Raw genomic sequence first — 5,924 nt, 5'->3', positions numbered from 1 at the left:
CATATCTGAATGTGTGAATTTGTTGAAGAAAACCCTGCAAATTAAAGTTTGTTAATATAAAATAAAGTTCTTTAGCTGTAAGAATACTTTTTGTACAATTTTTGACTGTGTTTTTATGCATGAGCTGACTAGCTAATCATCACATTGCCACAGTTCCCACTCACCATTTAATAAGAGTGCGTCATATAGTATGCTATGTAGTTAGTCCGCATATTATGAGCTGTAGTTTTCCTCAGTAGAGACACAGACCTCTACGGTTGTAGTCAACCCTCCTGCCTGACCTGCTGCTGCTCCACCGGAGTTACTGCTCTTTTCTGTGGGAGTGTCTCTGGGGTAGGCAGAGGGGTAAGCCTGGGTGACTGTTCTTATGGAGCCAGAACGTTGACTTTAAAATATGGCATCCAAAAAAAAAAATTGGCATTGAAAACAAAACCAGTACTGAAAAAAGAAACATTGTCATTGAAACATTTGTATTGAAAACAGTTGTATTGGCATTGAAACAAGTATTGGCACTGAAAAAAGAAAGTAATTCAAATAATTCAAATCCGAAAATCTTATCATTTTATTTCATTGGGATTTTTTTGTATTTTTCAATGACAATCTTCAGATTTTTTCTTCATGTCACTTTTTTTTAGCGACAGATTTTTTTACAATGTCAGTTTTTTTTCAGTGTCACTGATTTTCAGTTTCAACTTTCTGTCACTGTTTTGGCGTCGAGAGGGAGGGGCCTGAGGGGAGGGGCAAGTAGAGCGTGGTTTGCATATCATTTAAGAAGGTAATGGCAGCAGCCTGCGGGAAGGTGGGGCTGGACGGTCCAGCCACAATACACCATGTTAGGGCCCGTGTGCCGGCCGTCTCTGGGCAACACAGAGTCCAACTACCTCGCAGACTTTTCTTCAAGCTCTCTCCTGATGTGTCCAAGTCTCTGTGTATCTGGTTCTGTCCCGGAGCTCCCGAGCTCCGGTCTCTATGCGTATGGAGTGCAGTGGTAGTACCGGGGCGCCGAGCACAGAGCATTAGCCACAGTTAGCACAACAGGCTCGGAGCTCGGAGCAACAGGCTGTTCTACTGTTGTGCTAACTGTGACTAATGCTCCGTGCTCGGCGCCCCGGTACTACTACCACACTTCATACGCATACAGAGACCGAAGCTCAGGAGCTCGGGACAGAACCAGATACACAGAGACTTGGACACATCAGGAGAGAGCTTGAAGAAAAGTCTGCGAGGTAGTTGGACTCTGTGTTGCCCAGAGACAGCCAGGTACAACGGTATTGTGGCTGGACCGTCCAGCCCCGCCTTCCCGCAGGCTGCAGCCATTACCTTCTCAAATGATATGCAAACCACGCTCTACTTGCCCCTCCCCTCAGGCCCCTCCCTCTCGACGCCAAAACAGTGACAGAAAGTTGAAACTGAAAATCAGTGACACTGACACTTTTTTTGGATGCCAAATTTTAAAGTCACCGTTCCATATGTTCTGTTCTGGTGGCTTGGAACTGGTCCAAACTTGGGCCAGTTCTGGTTTATTTGGTGTGCTCTTGGCTGACATTTCGCCATGCTTTTGGTCATTCCACATAGAATAATAATCAAAGTATCAAAATCCAAATGGATTACTTTGGTATTTTTGAATTACATCAGTACCACCATGCAAATAAAGAGAAGAAAAATAAATAGGCTATCGATAGGATGACTTTAATTTAATCTCAACTAGTGCAGTGCCCGTAAGAAAAGTATATTCCTATAAAAAAAGTGGGAGGTTAAGTAGCTTTTTCATGGATGGCCAAATGAGGCTGTGTTTGAAGGTGGGACGTCAGGGATATTTAGGTTTGTTGTGAAATCCGATATTCCAGGGTATAATTGGCTGTTATTGACTATTTTTGATTTTGCCATTATATTTTACCTTAAAAGCTATTTACTTGGTGTCATTATTTTCAGCACAACCTCACATGTGTGACTGTACAGTTCTTTTTTCATTTTGACATACTGTATTAACACAATGGAACTAAAATCACAAAAAAAACACAAAATCCGAGTAGAAAAAGTTAGATTTTTTTACTTTGAAAACCACAAATATGTTTAACAAACCATTTTTTTTTTTTTTTTACTTATAATGCAAATATAAATTGTTGTTTGCTAAATTTGTGCATACATTTAAAAAATGTACAAAGTTATATGTAACTATTTACATTTAAATGCAGGCAATGCTCAGGTCTGCCTGAGCTCCTTCCAGCTGAATGAAGAGCTGCACTGCCTGCTCCACATTCAGCTTCTCCTCATTCTGACTCATTAAACAAAAACCGACTCCACTACACACTAAACACACTACACCAAACACTACATAACACACTAACTACACACTCCAAACACGCTAAATGTCACAAATCTCTCAACTCTCAATATCGCTGTCTACACACTGACCGCATGTCAATCATCTGCCTTGGTCCCTCCCACAACTTCCTGTTCCTCAACAACCAAACTTGCTGCTTGGACACTTTCGTGACAAAAGCCCGTTTTACCATTTCTTCTGCACCAGACACAAAGCAAACGTGACGGCAATGTTCGCGAAAAAGCATGGCGGACATTATTTACCCTAGGTCCAGTTTTGGACGTGCCGGTGGGTCCGGTCCGTCGCCTTGGGAGGTGGGCTGTGTAGCTAGCCGCTAGCAACTAGCTAGCGGCTAGCTACACACGAACATCCACAGATTCCGATTCCACTTTGTTGTCCGCGCGTCTCCAGATCTCCTCAGACTCAGTCCGGACTCGTTTAATCTCATTAATCCACAGCAGTCAGTTTAAATGCACAGAACAGAACAGAACAGAACGGACCGAACCGCTGGCAAAATCCCGGTCCAGCTCGCGCCGCTGCAGGTATAAATCCGCTTGTTTCTTCAGGTATGTCGTGGGCTTGAGCTCTGCAGTGATTGGCTCTGGTGCACACGTGACTGTAGTGGCTCTGGTGGACAATGCTCGGCGGAATTTGTAAAGCATTTATGAAATAATTTATTCACGGTATTATTGCAGTCCAAACAAATGCTTAGATGCACACCACTGAACCACGCAGCAGCCATGTTGAAAGTCTCGGGTCAGTGTGATCCTTATCCACAGACACATACACACACACACACACACACACAGACAGATAGAGATTCCGTGCATTTATAGATAGATAAGGAGTGTATGTACACATATGTACGTGTATTTGGTTTCACTTCTGACCAGAATTATGTAGACTTGTGAAGTGGTGTCATGCGTGTGCATGTGCATGGATACAGACTAGTATGTCATTCTTTATATAAAAATTGTAATCCTGTTAGTTATCCCCCTTTTTACTGAATGTATCTACATTACATCTTTTTTCAGTAACTTTAGCAGAATGCAGTTACCTGATTACGTAATCCCATCACATATGGAAGTTAAATCAAGTCATTAATCAAGAGCATAGATTTTCAGTTTGAGAGCATGATTTCATTCCTTTTCAGTGACACAGCTCCTTCGCGTGCTCAGATTTTTTCTCCTCATGCTCACATTTTGTGCTCGCACGTAAATGTCTTCTGCTTTCTTTCAAAATGTCTGCTTGAATTCAAAAATCACATGCCTGTGTTCACATTTCTCCTTCCTGCACACAAAAATGTCGCTCGCATTCAAATGTGCCCTCTGCGCGCTCAGTTCTAAGTGCACGCGCTCAGAACACACATCAGCTCACAGGTCAAGTTCTGCTCTCGGATCTCTCCTCTGCTCACAGATTTTTCTTGTGTATCAACACTATCAACCAATAGAAGGCTGGCTACTGTTGACCAATCAGATTATACCCGCTTCTTTGCGGATGCGTTCGCTGTACTTCAAGGAGCGTCGCATACGGGCGGGCACTGTTTCTACCGGGTTTATCTACTTCCGTCCTCCAGGCTGTTAAATGTGGTAGGAGGATGCCAGAGAATTCACAGAGAAGCTGGCGAAGTTTGTGACATTTTCATTTCGGATTTTGAGAGGAAGGAATTAAACGCCTGTCCCAAATAAACGCCTGGTCTGTTAAGTGATTGAAACAAATAAATGCCGCGGCTATTATTTGGTATTTTACGGTATGATAGCTCGCTCGGCCGGGGAGAGAGACATGGATCACAGTGCTCAGCTGCAGACACATCAGAGAGGTGACGAGACTCGACTCATCATGACTGACAGGCATCAAGGCCACTCAGCGTTACCTTACTGACCCGCCCCCAGATATTTCATTCACAAAGACAGGGCCTGTGGCAATTCTGGACAGCTGTTTTTTTTTTCTTCCTTTTTTCTTCTTCTTCCTTCATGGGCCCCCTGACAAACGCTTAACAAGAGATGGTGGGTAAACATACATGATTAAAAAGGTGTAATGAAAAATACGCTATGATGATAGAGTATTTTTCATTCATTACACGAGCGAGGGTGCCGGCCAGGCCGGGATGCGAACCAGCGTCCCATGATGCAAAAAGTAACATGAACAAGAGTTCTTAACCACTGTACTATCATCACAATCATGTTCACTTCTCACTATTTATACTATATAACATATCCCGCTGCCTGGGTAGCTGGCTATTGGCTAATATGGCAAAAGTAGAGCCGCTATTGTTGTACTTTATGTTGATGTATGTAGCTATTGTAATGAAAAGCACGGGCGCTCGTGTATTGATTAACTGATATTTTATTCCAAAAGTCGTCATAAATAAAGGGAACCACCACATTTAACAGCCTGGAGGACGGAAGTAGATAAACCCGGTAGAAACAGTGCCCATCCGTATGCAACGCTCCTTGAAGTACAGCGAATGCATCCGCAAAGAAGCGGGTATAATCTGATTGGTCAACAGTAGCCGGCCTTCTATTGGTTGACAGTGTTGATACACAAGAAAAATCTGTGAGCACAGGAGAGATCCGAGAGCAGAACTTGACCTGTGAGCAGGTGTGTGTTCTGAGCGCGTGCACTTAGATCTGAGCGCGCAGAGGGCACATTTGAATGCGAGCGACATTTTTGTTTGCAAGAAGGAGAAATGTGAACACAGGCATGTGATTTTTTACTTTAAGCAGACATTTTGAAAGAAAGCAGAAGAAATTTAAATGCAAGCACAAAATGTGAGCATGAGGAGAAAAAATCTGAGCACGCGAAGGAGCTGTGTCACTGAAAAGGAATGAAATCATGCTCTCAAACTGAAAATCTATGCTCTTGATTAATGACTTGATTTAACTTCCATAATCACATGTATTCCATTACTCCCCAAGCCTGCAGAATGCATTGCGTGGTTAGATTGGTTTATAAAATATAAACTTTTTTTAGCATCAAAATAAGGACATGATTCATCATCCTACATAGTCATGGTTAGGTACTCTATTTGTGAAAGGAATTGAGTTACTATCTATGGTGTGGTCTTCGTACTAGAAGTTGTGTGGGCTAGTTGTGGAGCTTCACTCTAAATACCTTATAAAGTCACTATAGCTGCAACAACACCCCACATTCATCGGTTACAGATGGTGCTTGCTCCACTAACACACTCACCAGGTTACTTATTACAGAACAAAACTGTCAAATTAATTTTATTGTCTTGACAGCAGGGTAAACGAATACTATAATACAGCAGTGACTCATTAATGTAGGCTCAGGTTCCTGAACAAAGGGAAGAAACGTGAAATAAATTAGGTTTATATAATAAAACAAATGTTATAAAAAGTTTAGCATTTTACAAAAATATATAAAGTGTAGGGTTTCTGGTAATCCTGTAGTTACTCAATTTGTGGAAATCCCTTCCAGAATGGAAGAGAATTTATGGCCTGGCCTTTGTACTGGAGTTCTGTAGTTCTGTAGTACACCCTGAATACCTAGTGAAGTCACAATAAGTAGTGCACCACAATCATAAGTAATGTGCTAGATGTCCCTCTACATGATTTGGTAACACACACTCACCAGA

The sequence above is a fragment of the Sparus aurata genome, chromosome 7 (genome assembly GCF_900880675.1).
Source record: "Sparus aurata chromosome 7, fSpaAur1.1, whole genome shotgun sequence".
Taxonomy (NCBI): Eukaryota; Metazoa; Chordata; class Actinopteri; order Spariformes; family Sparidae; genus Sparus; species Sparus aurata.
The sequence above is the reverse complement of the archived record's forward strand: the minus strand, read 5'-3'. Positions refer to the sequence as shown.